Here is a 19,635-nt window from a genome sequence, read left to right on the forward strand (position 1 = left end):
TTGTTTATGCATCCAATCCTATTAGGCATCGATCGCAATTACGTCGTTCTTCCGTGATTGCTTCCTTGCATTACCCAACAAACTAGGAAACCTGCTTCTTTTAAGCATCCGCATGGGCCAATTTCGTAAGAACAGATTGAATGCCGTCTTTCCTGTGTAGAGATTAGAAGGCCGTTCATTAGGCCTCGGGTCTGCTGGCAAGGCTGGGAATGCAACTGCCATGGCAACTTAGCAGATAAAGTATCGCGCCGCTAAGTGCTAGGACGCAGTTTGGATTTTAAGCGATGGTGGCCGCATTTCGATGTAGGCAAAGTGCACAACACCCGCGTACTTAGAGGTAGGTCGATGTTAAAAACGACAGGCTGTCAAAGCTAATCTTTAGTCACATACCCACGTCGTGCCTCATATCATGCCGTACTTTGGCCGATTTGGCAGCCAAGAAATTTATTCTTTCAATAAAACGGGGAATGCCCTTATCGAGAATGATCACGCTTAAATCAGCAGTAGGGATTCGTTGAACCAGAGTCGAACTCTGGGACTAGCTTAGAGCGCCTTCTAAAAAGGAAATTAGCATTGCGCATTCGCCTTGTCTTCTATGCATTTTCCGTGGACGTGTCAAGAACTTGGATATGAAGTGTCAGCGGGATATATTTATGATGATAACCCCTTGTACAGGTGAGAGTCTGAGACAAAATTTTGAGCTAATCATAACGTAGAAATTAAAAATAACGCGTGAAATATTCAGCTTGTGCCTGTATAACAATTCATATGCCTCATATAAGAGCCATTGCGCTATATTTTAATATGGCCTTTCTATCCGTGGTGCTGGCGTTGTGCTCAGTGCAAGGTACTTTGCCGATACATCCAAGCATTTCTGGGTGTGCTCAATACAACAGTGACGAAGAAACTACGGGGATTGTCGATGATCACGGTATCTACCGTGGAGTAGGAGGGTCTCTATTGTAGGCGATTTGTCTTGAAGACTAATATGTAATACGAAAAACGTTTTCCGCTTGTTTGTTCAACGTGAAGTACACAGGTTGCCGTTATTGTGGTCTGCGCTGCATGTACGAAGCTGCCAGTTGTCATCTCCTCTCGTAAGATTGTGGGCCAATATTTTTTTCCTGTCAGAATTGCGTTGCCAACCTGACTCTGACAGCCCTATCCGCGTTTCGGCGCAAGTGCGCTGCACTAATAACGAGATCAGAAATATTAATGACTGAGCTAGCTGTATGCGACTGGAAATATCGAGACTCTAAACGGACATTGTGTGACATTTGCTCATTTTGTTGTTTGATGCTTGCAATACGGCGTAACGGTGATATCGGGCTTTTAACCCCCAACCTCCAGTGGGAACGCCATTAGTTCAGAGAAAATACACCACCGGATTGGCCACTGCGCAGAAACGACCACTCTTATCATCGTGTAGGCTTAGATAATCTGACGTCTTCCCGCCTTCTTTTGCCCGTCAGCACAAAAACAAGGTGACTAATAGCGTTCTTTATTTTTGTTAGTGCTGCAAGCGAAGCTGTTGGATGTTTGAAGATAACCTGCAGAAAAATAGAAACGTTGTTCGACGCAGAAAACCCCGTCTTTTAGTACCGCGTTTTTCCTTCGCTTTAGCTGATTTGAGTGCTGTACCCGCTAAACATATCGGAGTAACTAGGGATGAAGGACTTTATGTATTGCTGGGCTCCCTGTGACGCGGGTCTGAACCGTCATTCTCGCCAGTCTGGCATGAAGTTTTGATACGGTCCTTTGGACAGAGCACCAGAACCCGTGCTGTGGATATCCGGAAAATGGCCGCTGCGTTCGGCCTAAAAGACATCCAGGCAAGATTATCGGAAGCAAACTTAGTGAGCCGTGGTGCTCTCTGATGGTGGATGACCAGCAAGTCTGAATGTTACACAAGGTTCCCCGCCACGCATTGTGTAAGGAGGGTTCCTCCCCGTCTTCGCACTCTATCGCGCCACTAAACCCCTTGTAGCGCGGAAGAGGGTCACTCTAAGGCGGCCGAACTAGACGAGCCTTCGTTGCTGCTAGATTTGCTTGAAGCGAGCGAGAACCGAGAAGGAGCAGCAATTGCGCCAGTAGCTTCTAAGTGAGCCGAGAGCTAAGAAGGTCCTCCGGTTTAAAGGGCGAAAGCCCTGTATATCTGATCGAGATACAAAATCCCCTAATTCGTTTCGTGCGTCACCGACGGCTTGATTCGCATCTGAAGCTACTATGTCGAGAGCGGTTAGCCATATGAGGAACTTCGCTGATATGAAAGCTTCCCTTCTATCCACACTTCAACCGGTAAAGAGGAACTGCTTTATTCCAGCAGAGCTAGAGGTAGCACGACGAAGCTAACGAAGCCCCCACGTTAATGCTGATCTACATATATCAAGAAGGTGTACGGTTGACGACGATCTCTAGAGATGAAGAAGTCAGTCATGTGTTGATTCTCGGCCCCGGCTGAGAATCACGGCTCCTGCAGTGCTCTATAATGAGGCACTAAGGGCTTTCTCTCTAAGAACAGAACAAACAAAAACAAACAGACCCTTTCTATCACGTAAGTGTGAAACAGTGTGGAAGCACTGTATGGGATTACCTATATGAGGTATGTGCCCTGGTTTTTGAACCTGGGAGCCAACTGTGTTATAGAGTTACTGGTTTATATTGTGGATTGGTTGTTATTCTTATTTCTTGAATTACTATTTAGTTAATTATACACTGCTTACTATGCTTTTATTTTCAAAAGCATGCGACCGTCACCGGGTAGACACCTTTGTACAAAAGGCGGCGAATAATATATTTTCGCACCAGCACTCACAAAATGGAAATAGTGATTACATATATTTGCGAACGAGGCCCCACGAATCCAAATAATCAATTCTTGTGTTGGTGGCAAATTAGAGAAAGCCCATCTTCGTAATTTGGTTGGTTGATGTATTTATGCCCTGATTCCGCTTGCTGGCATTGAAATACTCCTATAACAATAGGAGATTTCTCGCATGTTTGTGACATTGCTAACGCGATGAAGAGACACGAGTACCTCTTCGTTTCTCCTATTTAGTGTATTTCAAATAAAATCTCAACAATATACTACGCCGATATCCGTAAAATAAAAATGTGCCCGTTGATCTTCTTATAATAGTTCTTCACTACTTCCAATCTGTTTAATCTACACAGATCGGCAGCGTCACTTCGGCGATGCGTATGCATCCCGCAATCATGAGATGGCCGACACCACCGCCTGTGAACACTGTGACGATTCGACGTGTTCTGTGTGCCCAGTGTATAGCACACACAGACAATCTCTTTGTAAAGCTCTCAACATGTTAGGCGACCCGCCTCTGCCAGAAGAAAGATTACGCCACCGTCCAGACTTAACGTCGCAGAGCAAGACCGTAAAAGCGCTACTAGGCTTCCTGCGATCTACTGGTCTGTCTGAAGGAATCTGAGTGGAACGCTCTAGTGTCTGTGGGTTTGTATTGCTTACATATTTTTTCTCTCTTTGTCTCTCCTTCCAATCCCCTATTCACTCAACCCAGTGCAGGGTAGCCTACCGGATACTGCCATTTTAATAACCTCCCTGTCTTGCTGTTTCATCTCTCTCTCTTTCTCTCTACAATTTGTTTGCGTGGCTTTTTATTTGCGAAAAATTTATTGATTCATGTCTTTTGCCGGCATATTTCGTACCTTTCTTTCTTTTTATACGTACATGCACGTAAAGGTCCTGTTCGGAGACCTCACAGAAGTAGTATTGAAACGGGTAGCATTACACCCTGAAATATGTCGCCATTCCGTTCGTAATCAAATATACATGCAAATAATACCGTCCGCGTTATGATAAATCTCATTACACGGCACTCTTTGCGCACAGGAAAATCAGCTCGCGTTAAATGGTTCTGACGTATGTATGTATGTATGTATGTATGTATGTATGTATGTATGTATGTATGTATGTATGTATGTATGCATGCATGCATGCATGCATGTATGTATGTATGTATGTATGTATGTATGTATGTATGTATGTATGTATGTATGTATGTATGTATGTATGTATGTATGTATGTATGTATGTATGTATGTGAGGATGGATTGGCAGGCGGCCGAAGCGGTAAACGGTTGCTTCGAGAGGAAACCTAAAGGCACGCTCGGCATTTTCGCCTTATTTTGAATACGGCCATTGACCTGATCATTAGTGGGATGTTTCGAGGCACAAATTGTTCGTTGATATCACATAAAGGATCTCCTATCTATCGCAACTTGAACCCAACTACAAAGTTTATTAACGCCAGGCGAGAAACGTCCTCTAAGGCACGCAATAACTGCTCTCGTACGAGAACTGAATCTGCCAAAGTATCTGACGCCGCGCTAGCAGTCGCGCGGGCACCTGGTTAATTGCACAATAGCCGCAGAAGCGCGTAGCATCATTCAATAGGTGTGAGAGCAGAACGTGATAACAAGGCGGTGCGGTTAATCATTCATGTAAAAGAATGCAACTTCATTATAGGGAAGCGAGTGTCCGCGCTCGCTCTACAGGCTGTCATGACACAGGCAATCCTAAAGCCATCACTTCTCCCTTTGTTTAAGGGTCGTGCCCTGATACCGATACGACGACAATGACAGGCCGTGTTCATTTCCTGCCACTCAGCAGTTCTGCGCTCTACCCTCTGAGCACGGTTTCCTAACCGAGGGCTTTTCTCACCATCGACCTCTGAAAAGGGTGCTTATGATTTACTTAAGAATAAGCGAATTCGCTACACAGGGCTGTTCAAACATCGCATATGGTGAAGGAAATACAGTCTGGACCGAAGTATTATAGATCCGTCGTTCTGAAACCTGATTATAAGTGAAACAACAATGTAAATGAAAACGTGTGACTTGCATCCTCAAATGTCGTAACAAAATTCGGAGTCTGTGAGGTCTCAGAAGAGTTTCAGCTCCGAATTTCGAGAGATTATCTATCTATCTATCTATCTATCTATCTATCTATCTATCTATCTATCTATCTATCTATCTATCTATCTATCTATCTATCTATCTATCTATCTATCTATCTATCTATCTATCTATCTATCTAACAGAATACTACGTATTTAAAGAAAACCTGAATGTATGCCGTACTCGAGAAGCCCACCGGCCAATGGCAAGCAGCTATAACGAAACATGAAAGTTTCCAGTTTGCGCCCTAGTTATTCGATGAGATATGTGCCATGCATTGTGCTCTGTCGAATGGTATAAAACTGCTGTGTAATAAAAACCAGGAAGATGGCTTTTTCTACGAAATCGATTACGATAACTTGAGGTGGCTGGGTTTACAAAGTGCTTCACAATTCCATCACACGACTGTCGCCCAGGAAAAATGCGTTGTGCAAAAATTAGAAATTATCAGAATCGCCTCAGGATAAAGGCCGCTTATCCCTGCTGTCGAAGGCCCCATTAAGCAGTAACACTTATTTTTCAATGGGACGTTATTTGTCAAGCTATTAAGTGGAGAAATCGGCTTTCTCGGCTTAAGGGTTTATATTGCGGAAAATCCAAGTTTACGAAAAAAACAAACAAAAAAAGTACGTTGTGCAATGTTTAATACCCTTTACAAAGCTGAAAAACAAGATATATTTAAAAGCCACAGCGAATGTTTGTCATCTGTCGCCTTCGTTGCGTCTTCGCATCGAGTAGTTGTGACTAATAATATTTATCTCGAAACCAAGTGGGGCACTCAAGTTCGAGCAATAGAACGAAAAGTGCACACGTTGTGTCATTATTCTAACCTGACAGAAGTTAAGGAGCAGGTGGAATACTGAGAAGATGAAAATTCGCGAAGACGAGGTGTGGCTTGAGCCATCGTTTCGACAAGCGGACATGTCTTCTTGACGATTTGTAGCGGTGAAGACAAGTCCACTTGCCGAAACGTTGGCTTCAGCTACATCCCATCTTCACGAATTTTTCATCTTTTACTCTATGAAGAGTTTGGCTCGGAAATGCACATACAGATAACATTTACAGTGTTTCTTTAAATGACAAAAAGCTTTGCTCATGAAATGTCCCTGGGGCGAACATTTTGACAAGGATACATATCACCTTCAGTACATGTCACGTCGCTACCTTGCTCAGAACCTCTCCTTTCAGCATTTTTCGTACGCCACTTCCTCTTTTTCCCTTCGTCAATGGCACAAGTAGAGAAGAGTGCAGACAGAGGAAGCGAGGCGAAATATTTAACAAAATGAAGAGCAAGGACACGTTACTGCAGAGGGCCCTTGGCGTGGGTATAATCTTTCCCCTCGGAACCCGTGAGTCGCGGCGACCTTACTTCATTTCGCGATCAGATTAATCTTTTTGCAGCAGTTTGCACAAGACATCGACGCTTCCTATTGTTATGTCGATGGTTATGGGATTCAGAATTAAAGGGAAGTGATGGCTGCTCTGAAGAAAAAAGGCCGACATTATATTTTCCGCTTATCATTATGCTTATGCATTGCAAATCTAGGGATTTAACCCTCTCATACGCCATCTATAAAGAACTGTCTGTAAATGCGTCAAATTGACAACACTTTATTTTAAGGCACTCGGTAAACTATTTTAGCAAAAAATAATTTCGTTATACGTTGATTTATGTGTTTTATAGTAAAGAATCTTAAGTAATTAGACACCCCCGTGTTCTCAAATAATTCAAGGCCCGTTTTTCCATAAATAGAATCAAATGACAAGCTAGAAAAACAGTGAAACATTGTTTTCGGTTATGTTCATTTTGAGCAAATAAAAGTTATAATGTTGTCGTGACTTGCGGGAAGCGGCACATCGAACTAATTGTCAAACATGGCAGTGCCTTCAGCAAAGGGACTATATTCACATGTACACTTTTAAATGTAGTACAATGTAGTCGCACTTTTAACGCTAGAGGTTCAATTCATCAAAAGGTAAATGTGTATTGTGCTTTCATAGCTACTAGCCAACACAAGTATGAAAACCAAGTGGCGTGCACAATTTCGTGCAAAGCGACTCCATAGGTTAAATACGTCTCCTAAGCATGCAGTGAACGAATCTGAAGAGATTGTATCCTCTTTGCGAGACCCCTTACTTGATTGCACTTACTATCACTATCCTTCTGGAGAAGCACTGTAGCTGTGACATCGTTGTAGATGCCGGCTATTGCAGTTGCATATTTTTGACGCACTCCTCGGTGATGCAGCGCCTCCAAAACTACACGTTATTCTACAGAATCACATGTGTCTTTTTTTTCGTTTTTTTTTCTAGGCTATGAAACTAGGCTTCTCCAAGAATGATAAATATCAACTAAATAAAAGTAACGAAGATACAGGAATTAAGCAATAAGCAGAGTTAACCTCCTGGCGATACATAAGTAACGTTTCTTTTTGCGCCCAGGCACTGCTGAGGAACTAACGGACATATCCCGTATTTCGTTCTTCATAAGCATTTATAAAATCAAATCGGCTTTACACAGTATGCTGTTTTCCACAGAAGTTGTTGGAGGGTTAGTTGAATTTAGTCGTTTGGTCCGTCTAGTTTGTTCAATATGAATCGAAAATACGCGCAACTAGAAAACCGGATGTCAGCGACTTTCCCTGAGAGTTAAATTCTGTCTGAGTGGAACTAGAATTCCAAGTCACGCCCCTCACCTGTTCAGCGAGGCTCTTCGTGGACCCGCAAAAGCTCGTTAGCATTTAAATCGGGCATCAGGATAGCGTAACCTAATCTGACATCACATCCCACACCGTCTGACGCGAAGAATCGCTGAAACCAGTCTTCTATAATCTGCTGACCGCCGATTGGAGGCGTGAGCTTTGAAATGTTAATCTCACTTCCTGCCATCGTCTGAGCTATCCTTAGGAACAAGTGGGAACACCGCAGTGCGCATGGCGCATAGGTCAGTCGTTCTCGGACTGCATTGCGACATGCACTGTATATTCAAATCACTTCCTGCAGCTCACCCGGACAAACTCAGTAGGCGCCCTACTTACGTAGCAAGCGCGTCCACGGACGGCGCACGGATGGCTGAAAGTTTACAGGATAGTTGAGGGCTGTGTGGTCTCTATAGTACACACATACAGATAACGAATCATTGCTTAAGGGCGCATCTTAGTCGCAAGAAAAAAACGTAGTTGAACGAGTGGGGTGCACACTACCATTTCCAATACATATTAAAACACCTCATACGTTCATTCCACAGCAGATTACTCGGGAAGTAGAAGGTTCGAGAGAAGTTAGAGTTTGCGTCTGCACTTCGCGGGCAGAATACAGAAAAGTTTCTTTTAGTGACTCATAATTGCTATTGTCCAGCAGGGCTCACTAATGACATGCTAAGCTTCAATATTGCCTCATTTTTTTCCTGCTGAACGATTCAAGTGTAATATATTTTACGATATAAAAGTGAACAGCTTTACGAAACTGGATGAAAGCATATTGCCACGCCCACTTCTTGTCTTGTTTTGATGTATTCGGGTTTGACCGGCAGGGACGGTTATCAACGCTCGACGCTGTCCGCGAAGTAGTGTTCTAGAAGCGTCGCGATTGTAGTAGATCGGTTTGTTAAGATTGCGCCCCGCACGCGAATGTTCCAGCTTTGTCTAGAGATTACGCCGCCACCAGCGATATTGCTGGAAAGTTCGATAGCGCCTGTATAAAAGCCGACGCGTGTGAACGTTTGTCAGTTGGTCGACGGACGACGCCCTGTTCGCCGCTATCATTGTACAGCGTGTATTGCTGTAGTTCTAGTTCTCATTTTCCGGGCCACAAGTTCGGCCCAAATAAACAGTTTCATTCTGCAAACGCCGACTGCTGTCTTCGTCGACGTCACGACCACGTGACATCTGGTGGAGGTGCTGCTTCATGATCCGGATGCCACCGCGGAGCGCTGACCCAAGCCCAAGCCGCGAAGAAGACGACTCTAAGGTCAACCCGGATCCTCGAACCAGCCGCCGGCAGAAGGGACTACAACCAGAGTACGGGCTCCTTCCCGAAAACGCCAGGCAGCCGAAGACCGTCACATCTACCGCCGAGACGATGACAGACCAACTGCCACCTACAACGGTAGTCATGCAACAGCCAAAGGAGCCACCAACTTTCCGTGGATCGTCTTTTGAAGACCCGGAGAGCTGGCTGGAGACGTACGAGCGAGTCGCCGCCTTCAACCACTGGGACACAGAAGAGAAGCTGCGCCACGTCTACTTCTACTTAGAAGACGCCGCGAAGACGTGGTTCGAGAACCATGAATCGAGCCTTCAATCATGGGACCTCTTTCGGACGACGTTCCTCAATACCTTCGCGAGCATCGTCCGCAAGGAAAAGGCCGCTGCTTTCACGGAATTCACGGGATATTCACGGAAGAGATGACTCGACTTTTCCGTCAGGCCGACGCTGCGATGGCGGAAGACAAAAAAGTTCGCCTGCTCATGCGGGGCGTCAAACAAGAACTTTTCGCGGGACTTGTCCGGAACCCGCCCACGACGGTCGCCGAATTCCTCACCGAGGCTACGACTATTGAAAAGACATTGGACATGCGGACGAAACAGTACAACCGCTCGCCGCTGTCTGCAACCTATTCCGAAGTGCACTCACTAGCCACCGACGACTTGCGCGAAACCATCCGAGCGATCGTGCGGGAGGAGCTGCGCAAGCTGTTACCTTCGCCACAGCCTCAAGTGGATTCCATCGCAGACATTGTCCGCGAGGAAATCAAAGAGTCACTGGGTGTTCCTCAGCCGGCACCGCCGCAGCTTCAAGCAATGAGTTATGCTGCTGTAGCCCGACGCAACGCCCCCCCTCCTCGCCCGCGTCACGACGCCGCGCCGCCCCAGCAGTTCCGCCGCCAGGCACCACCGCCGCCACCACCGACGCCATACCGCCCGCCAACCGGCCAGCGATACACGCCGAGAAAGACGGACGTTTGGCGCGCCCCCGACCATCGTCCACTCTGCTACCACTGCGGAGAAGCTGGCCACACCTACCGCCGCTGCCAGTATCGACGGATGGGACTGCGTGGGTTCGCCATCGACGCGCCGCGTCCACAGCAGGGTGAAAGACCACGTGACATCGCCGACTATCTGGCAGGAGCGCATTGGACCCCCCGAGGACCTTCCCGATCGCCGTCGCCAGGCCGCTACGCCTCTCCCCAACGCCGCCAGTACACTGGCCCGTTCCGGGGCCGGTCGCCTAGCCCGTATCCGGAAAACTAAGGGCAGCAACCGATGGAGGTGCGGTTGCTGTACGACGAAACATCGAAGATCCTCCGCCGCCGACGACGACGCCACGACGAAACCTTGAAGACCCGACGCGAACCAGACAGAGCCCTGACGACGAAGCCTCGCAGACCGAAGTGGACCTGACAACGCAACGGGGAAGCAGCGGAACAAACCGACGTAGCCGTGACCCGACGCCACGACCTAACTGCAATGCAAGACAACGAACTAGCGACCTCGACGTCCTTATCGACTGCCACAACGTCACAGCTCTCGTCGACACCGGAGCCGACTATTCTGTCATCAGTGGACCGTTCGCCGCGAAGCTGAAGAAGGTTAAGACCGCTTGGGAAGGCCCCGAAATCCGCACCGCTGGAGGCCATCTGATAACACCGATTGGTGTCTGCACGGCGAGAGTCACCATCAATAACCGGACTTATCCTGCGAGCTTTGTAATCCTACAAAACTGCTCCAGGCATGCAATACTTGGAATGGACTTCCTAAGTGAACACGGCGCCGTCATCGACCTGAGGTCCGAGTCGATAACACTAACCTCAGATAAAGCGCTCCCGCCCCGCGTGACGCCAGGGAACCATGCATTGAATGTGATAGAAGAGCAGGTGACCATTCCGCCGCGTTCCAGCGTCATTATTTCCGTCGGCACCGAAAAAGCTGAAGACATCGAAGGTGTCATCGAGAGCGATCATCGTTTGCTGCTAGATCGTGACATTTGCGTCGCAAGGGGCATTGCTCGGTTGCATGAAGGAAAAGGAAGCGTGATGCTAACGAACTTCAGTCAGGAATACAGACACCTTGCAGGGGCACGACGATTGCATACATCGAAGAAATCTTGGCCGTCAGCGATGCGTTTGCATTTTCAGATTCTGACGAAGCTACGACGACGATCCCTGAGCCACCCTTCGACGTAAACCCAAGTCTTCCCGCTCGCCAACAGCAACAGCTTCGACGCCTTCTGCAGGAATATAGGGACTGTTTCTCGTCGTCATCGCGGGTCCGACAAACGCCCCTTGCTAAGCACCGCATCATAACAGAAGAAAATGCTCGACCACTCCGTCAGAGTCCCTACCGGGTTTTTACGCGGGAACGGGAGGCCGTTAAGAAACAAGTCGATGAAATGCTACACGACGACATCATCCAGCCGTCCAACAGCCCGTGGGCGTCTCCCGTTGTGTTAGTGAAGAAGAAGGATGGGACCCTACGTTTCTGCGTCGATTATCGTCGCCTGAACGAAATCACAAAGAAGGACGTGTACCCTCTCCCACGGATAGACGACACCCTGGATCGACTTCACAACGCGAATTACTTTTCGTCGATGGACCTCAAGACCGGCTACTGGCAAATTGAAGTCGACCAGAGAGACCGAGAAAAGACCGCCTTTATAACACCGGACGGCCTGTTCGAGTTCAAGGTCATGCCTTTCGCTCTTTGCTCGGCACCTGCGACTTTCCAACGAGTCATGGATACTGTATTAGCTGGCTTGAAGTGGCAGACTTGCCTTGTTTACTTGGACGACGTCGTTGTGTATTCCACGAACTTCGACGAACACCTCCAGCGACTTCAATCCGTACTTCAAGCAATCAAGAACTCCGGGCTCACCCTGAAGCCAGAAAAGTGCCGCTTCGCGTACGAGGAGCTCTTGTTTTTGGGTCACGTGATCAGCAAGACTGGAGTGCTCCCAGACCCGCAGAAAACAGCTGCCATCGCCGCTTTCCCGCCACCCACCGACAAGAAGGCCGTGCGCCGATTTCTCGGCTTGTGCGCCTATTACAGACGCTTTGTCAAAGACTTTTCACGGATCGCCGAGCCACTAACGCAGCTCACGAAGACCGACGTCGAATTCAGGTGGCAAACAGCGCAAGTCGACGCATTTCATGAACTGAAACGACGCCTGCAGACACCTCCGATACTTGCGCATTTCGACGAATACGCCGATACGGAGATTCACACCGATGCAAGCAGCATAGGACTCGGCGCCGTCCTTGTGCAGCGGACGGGCGGACTGGAAAGGGTTATCAGTTATGCTAGCCGGTCGCTGTCTAAAGCAGAGGTGAACTATTCCACAACAGAAAAGGAGTGCCTCGCCATCATCTGGGCTACGTCAAAGTTTCGCCCCTACCTCTACGGCAGGCGCTTCAAAGTTGTGAGCGACCGTCACGCCTTGTGTTGGCTAGCTAACTTGAAGGACCCTTCAGGTCGCCTCGCACGGTGGAGCCTAAGACTTCAAGAATTTGACATTACTGTCGTGTACAAGTCCGGAAGGAAACACTCCGACGCCGACTGCTTGTCTCGTGCCCCCGTCGACCCACCAACGCCCGACGACCAGGATGATGACAGCTTCTTGGGAGCCATAAGTACCGAAGACTTCGCCGAACGACAGCGAGCCGACCCGGAACTGAAGGGTCTAGTGGAATACCTCGAGGGCAGGACCATCGTTGTCCCAAAAGTATTCAGGCGAGGATTGGCATCATTTTCCATGAAAAACAACGTCCTCGTAAAGAAGAACTTCACTCCGGCCCGAGCCAGCTACCTTATCGTTGTACCTTCGGGACTGCGACCAGAAATTTTGCATGCCCTGCACGACGACCCAACGGCTGGACACCTCGGACTTTCCCGAACGCTCGCACGAGTACAAGAAAAGTACTACTGGCCGCGCCTTGCCGCCGACCTCACTCGCTACGTAAGGACGTGCCGAGACTGTCAGCGACGGAAGACACCGCCCACAAGACCAGCAGGCTTCCTTCAGCCGATCGAGCCTCCTCGGCGACCATTCCAGCAGATCGGGATGGACCTCCTGGGGCCGTTCCCAACGTCGACTTGCGGAAATAAATGGATCGTCGTGGCTACCGACTACCTCACCCGCTACGCCGAAATAAAAGCCCTGCCCAAAGGCAGTGCTGCTGAGGTAGCCAAGTTCTTCGTTGAGAACATCGTCCTTCGACACGGCGCCCCAGAGGTTCTCATCACCGACAGAGGTACGGCGTTCACGGCTGACCTGACTCAAGCGATCTTGGAATACAGCCACACAAGCCACCGCCGCACCACCGCGTACCACCCACAGACCAACGGCCTCACCGAGCGTCTAAATAAGACCATCGCCGACATGCTGGCCATGTACGTCGACGTCGAACACAAGACGTGGGACGCCATCCTTCCGTACGTGACCTTCGCGTACAACACGGCCGTACAGGAAACGACGCAGATGACGCCATACAAGTTGGTCTACAGACGGAGCCCGGCAACGACGCTCGACGCCATGCTACCAAACGTGACCGACGAGGAAAACATCGACGTGACCACCTACCTACAGCGCGCCGAAGAAGCACGACAGCTCGCCCGCTTACGGATCAAGAACCAGCAGACGACTGACAGCCGCTACAACCTTCGCCGACGCCACATGGAATACCAACCCGGTGACCGTGTATGGGTATGGACGCCAATACGCCGACGAGGACTTAGTGAGAAGCTTCTTCGACGATACTTCGGACCGTACAGGGTACTTCGACGCCTCGGCGCACTCGACTATGAGGTTGTCCCTGACGGCATTACGAACTCTCAGCAGCGCCGTGCGCGACCTGAAGTCGTCCATGTCGTGCGCCTTAAGCCGTTTTTTGCGCGTTAGCGAGCCTGGGGACTCTATTTTTTTTCTTTCCTTTGTTATTGTAATTTATTTGTGTATGCACTTGTTTTTTTTTTCTCTTCTATGTTCTTTCACAAGCATCGGGACGATGCTTTTCAGAGGGGGGCAATGCCACGCCCACTTCTTGTCTTGTTTTGATGTATTCGGGTTTGACCGGCAGGGACGGTTATCAACGCTCGACGCTGTCCGCGAAGTAGTGTTCTAGAAGCGTCGCGATTGTAGTAGATCGGTTTGTTAAGATTGCGCCCCGCACGCGAATGTTCCAGCTTTGTCTAGAGATTACGCCGCCACCAGCGATATTGCTGGAAAGTTCGATAGCGCCTGTATAAAAGCCGACGCGTGTGGCCGTTTGTCAGTTGATCAATGGACGACGCCCTGTTCGCCGCTATCATTGTACAGCGTGTATTGCTGTAGTTCTAGTTCTCATTTTCCCGGCTACAAGTTCGGCCCAAATAAACAGTTTCATTCTGCAAACGCCGACTGCTGTCTTCGTCGACGTCACGACCACGTGACAATATGAATGTTCCCTTTGATGCGATTAGTGTCTCGCATGCGTGAATAAACAATTTATCTTATCTTGAAGGATACTGCGTCGAGAATTGGCGGTTATGAAACAACGCTGCGAAGCGCAGGGGCGCTGGCTCCATTCTCAGCAACGGCAGACGCAATCAGATGTGCGCGATACACAGAAAAAGGCCCGTGTGCTTAGATGTGGGTTCACTTTCAAACAAATCCTGGTGGTTAAAGTTAATCCGTAATCCCCCGCAACACCTCATAATATACTGCGATACATGCAAGTGCCCTGCAAAATATAAAATTTCAGAAGTTCTCTGCAGGAAAGCGAGATAAATCGACCCTTGCGATTTGAGAAGGCGTTAGCTTAAGCAATGACTATTAATGAGTTGCGAACTGTGGTGGCGGAGCTCAAAATAATGTACTTTTGGGAACGAGAATGTAATCTCGGAAACGTCGGCAAGAATATTTGAGAACGTACTTGTGTGCACGCCACATATTTAGTTAGAACACCCTGGTCTTAGTGGACGACCATATAAGGATGATGATTTTGGGGGAAAAAAATTAGACGCCTAATCCCCCCTAGAAAAAAGATGAAGCGCTTTCTTCTGGTGGTGCTTAGGCGTGTAATTTTTTTTCCTCAAAGTTATATAACAACTATCCCAGTAACAAGTTATTCTGAGGCTGATGATCTTATTACAGATCTCCGTGCCAATACGACATCTTCGAGTACAAGCTTCTATATGCTATTTGTGATAAAAACTTAAAACAAATTATGATTAGGCGAGTTTATGTGCCAAGTCTAGATTAATATTATAGAGTAGGCCGTAGTGGGCAACGCCGGGTTTATGTAGACTGCCTCGGGTACGTATTAAATAGTTGTTTCTGCCCTTAGCTCCCACCGACATGTGGCTGCTGTATCGGGGAAACGAGACAGCGTCATGATCGGCCTAGCAGCCGGACAACGCGGCCACAAAACGACCATGACGGACTATGTGCCTAGAGTGAGATACCGCACATATGTATTTTTATATTATTATTGGGTTGTTCAATTTTGGCTTACTCTGTAAGTAAATTATTCAAGGTGCTTATGCAGCATCCATACGTTAGTGTAGAACTTGACAGTGATGTAAGGCATATAGATGTTTCCTTTTTAGAAGTCTTAATATTTTAGGTATGCAAGATTTGGTGTTTTTGGTGATCGCTGACTTCGAAAAATCTGAAGTCGGCGCTGAGGGTTTTCAATCATGCAATTTCAAATGCGTTCTGTAAAATAATCCGCAACATCCTAAAACATCGTTTTGCAACTTCCTGTCGAAAAAAATTTAAGAAAACAGCAGTTCTCTTTCCCCGCAGGGGCGTCTGTGGAAGCAGGCGTTTGGTGTGTAGCGACACCACGGACCCGAGCTAACGGGGGGGGGGGTTTCGACCCCCTCCCACGCCTAGCCGTGCGTGGCTCTGCCGTGTCCGGGGAAAAGGGGATCCTGGGGGTTGAGCCGACGCCGGGTGCTTGGACCTTTAAGGCCCCCCGGCTGAGGCAACACACCCCTTTGGCCCCTGCTTCACGTAGACGGCACCCCTGGGCTGACCCACCCAGGGGAAATCGGCGGTCGCCTTTTCCTATCCCTTCCTCTGATCTTTTTCTTTCCTAGTTTCTTTCCTCTCTGTCCTGTCTCCTACTCCCTTCAGTTACTTCCCTGTTTTCGTAGGCGCCTGGGTTAACCTTGTGCAAATAGCCAACCTCGGTCTATGCGCATTTGGTTATAGTAGCGGTGTACGGCTGGCGTCTGCATGTTTTCGATTCAATGAATCTTGTAGCGTCCCCATGTTGGGCTCTGTGGTGGGTGGCCGCCACCGCTGCCGAATCCAATTCCATTAGTATGCATAGAGCATTTCCCCTCATTAGTGATCGTGCCGCTTCAAAGCGCATACGCACCTGACTTTCCTTAGCCGACCCATAGAAGTATTCCCACACTATCATGTGGTACACAGCGAGAAGACCGACAAAACAGCAAGAACCGTGTCCCCTTTCATAGTATCAAGATCACTGACAGTCACCTTAGGTGCTGGCTATAAAGTTACAAAAATGGCAAGTGGAGACCTCCTTCTAGAACTCCGTGACAAGGCACAATTTGAGAAATTACACAACCTCGTAACCTTTGGCGACATTCCAATCACTGTAACACCTCACAGATCCATGAATTCAGCACGTGAAGTTGTATCCGACACTGATCTGCTTGACCTCACCGAGGCTGAACTACTGGAAGGATGGAAGGAACAAAATGTCACAAATGTAAAGCGAATCATCATCCGAAGAAATAACCAGGAAATCCCCACCAAACACCTGATCCTTACCTTTTCCACAAGCGAACTACCGCAGACTATAGAAACTGGCTACACAAAGACACCTGTAAGACCTTACATCCCCAACCCTCGCCGATGCTTTCAGTGTCAAAGATTTGGCCATGGCTCGCAGAGCTGCCGTGGTCGACCTACATGCGCAAAATGTGGTGTTCAAGGCCATGCCTCGGACACCTGCAATGACACACCACACTGCGTGAACTGCCACGGCGACCACGCTGCGTATTCACGCTCTTGTCCAAATTGGAAAAAAGAAAAAGATATCATAGCACTGAAGGTCCGAGAGAACATATCTTTCAAAGAAGCACGCAGAAGGTGTTCGGCCTTTCACGGCCCAAGCTATGCTGATGCGACGCGTCAGGGGGCAGCGTCGCGTCGGCCACCGCCACTGTCCCAGCTCACGCAAAGTGAGCCAGCGACCGTGGCGGCTGCCCCTACGGTGGCAGCAGTTAAGTCTGCTCCACCAACTAAGCCAGAGATCCCGGCTACTCCAGGAACGTCGGGTCTCACGACCACGCCTCGCCAGGCGAGGTCAGAAAAACAAACCAGCAGCTCGCGTACGCGGGCGTCCAGTGCCTCACACGAGGCAATGGACACAACTCCGGTACCCCTGGTACCGAAAGAGAGGCGTAGCTCCCTGGAGCGCGCCAAGAAAACTAAAAAGCCGATAACAGGGCCCAACGACGGCCCTGCTACTTGAGTTCTAACTTTCCGATTAAACAACAGCCACTTCCTTTTCGTACACACAGCACTACACTACCTCCATAATGGAAACACAAATTATACAATGGAACGTCAGAGGACTGCTCAGAAACCTCGATGATATCCAAGAACTTTTACACAAACATTCACCAAAAGTGCTGTGTGTACAAGAAACACACTTAAAATCCAAACACACGAACTTTCTACGCAGTGACATCATTTCCGTAAGGACCGGGATGATGCCATGGCGTCATCCGGTGGTGTAGCCGTTGTAGTTAGTCAAGGAATAGCATGTACACACTTACCTCTCCAAACGTCCCTTGAGGCAGTGGCTGTTCGAGCGGTCCTGCTGAACAAACTCGTCACCATTTGTTCTCTTTACATACCCCCACACTACCACCTGCAAAAACACGAATTCCAGTCCTTAATAGATGAGCTACCAGAACCTTATCTGGTCCTTGGGGACCTGAATGCACATAGCAGTCTGTGGGGCGATTCTCGCTGTGATGCGCGAGGTCGTCTGGTTGAACAGTTCCTTTTCTCTTCCGGTGCGTGTCTGTTGAATCAGAAAGAGCCAACATATTATAACCTGGCTAACAATACCTATTCCTCCATAGATCTCAGCATTATATCCCCGTCGCTTCTACCCTTACTCAATTGGAAAGTGATTATTAATCCTTACGGAAGTGACCACTTTCCAATAGTTCTGAGTGCACCAACAATTAATGAATCTCCTCCACAAGTTCCCAAGTGGAACATTGACAACGCCGATTGGGAGGAGTTCCGTAAAGTTGCCTGCTTAAGTTGGACTGATATGTGTGGTTTAAGTACAGATGCAGCAGTAGATTACTTTACAGCTTTTCTCATCGATGCTGCAACTAAGTGCATCCCACAAACAACTGGACTGCCCGGCAAAAGACGTGTGCCGTGGTGGAACAATGATTGTCGAAACGCGCGCAAAAAACAAAACAAAGCATGGAGGGTGCTTCGAGACTCTCCAACAGCCGAGAATCTTGACAATTTTAAAAACATAAAGTCTCAAGGCAGGAGAACGCGCCGACAAGCAAGAAAGGAAAGTTGGCAGAGGTTTTTATCGGGCATCAATACATATACACAGGAGGCTAAAGTCTGGAACATGGTCGGTAGGGTAGCAGGTCGACAAGCACTTTAACTTCCTTTAGTTAACACACAAGGCGACAGCATGGAAGACCAGGCAAACTTCCTCGGCGAACATTTCGAACAGGTGTCCAGCTCGTCGCACTATACTAAAGCTTTCCAGCGATACAAAACAAGAATCGAAAGACAGAAATTAGATCGCAAGTCCAGAAAACACGAAGCGTAAAATGAACCTTTCTGCATGGCTGAGCTACAAGCATCGCTTAATTGCTGCAATAATTCTGCCCCAGGCTCCGACCGTGTTGTGTATGAAATGTTGAAACACCTTCCATCTGAAACGCAAAAAGCCCTCCTTTCCCTGTATAATGCGGTTTGGTTTTCCGCCGAGATCCCCTCGACTTGGAAAGAAGCCATCATTATGCCTATTCTAAAACAGGACAAGGACCCATCCTCCGTTGCGAGCTATAGGCCCATCGCACTAACAAGCTGCCTCTGTAAACTTTTTGAAAAGATGATAAACCGCCGACTTATACATTTCCTCGAAGCAAACAAATTACTTGTCCCATACCAGTGCGGTTTTCGAGAAGGCAGATCTACCTCTGACCACCTTGTACGTATCGAGGCACAAATTCGCGACGCTTTTATCCACAAGCAATTCTTCCCTTCGGTGTTCCTCGATATGGAAAGGGCCTACGACACCACATGGCGCTTTGGAATATTAAGAGACCTGTCCCACTTAGGTGTACGTGGAAGAATGTTAGATATAATAGAAAGTTACTTATCCTATAGAACATTCCGTGTTCGAGTGGGCAATGTCTTGTCCTGAACATTTGTCCAAGAAACAGGAGTGCCGCAAGGTGTCGTGCTGAGTTGTACACTTTTTATTATCAAAATGAATTCTTTGCGTTTGTGCATCCCGCGTAACATGTTTTATTGCATATATGTCGATGACGTTCAAATCGGTTTTAAATCTTGCAATCTTACAATGTGCGAGCGGCAAGTTCAACTTAGTTTGAAAAAGTTAACCAAATGGGCAGACGACAACGGGTTCAGCCTTAACCCGCAAAAAAGCACCCGCGTCTTATTTTCAAGAAG

Source organism: Rhipicephalus sanguineus, chromosome 7, assembly GCF_013339695.2.
Source record: "Rhipicephalus sanguineus isolate Rsan-2018 chromosome 7, BIME_Rsan_1.4, whole genome shotgun sequence".
Lineage (NCBI taxonomy): Eukaryota > Metazoa > Arthropoda > Arachnida > Ixodida > Ixodidae > Rhipicephalus > Rhipicephalus sanguineus.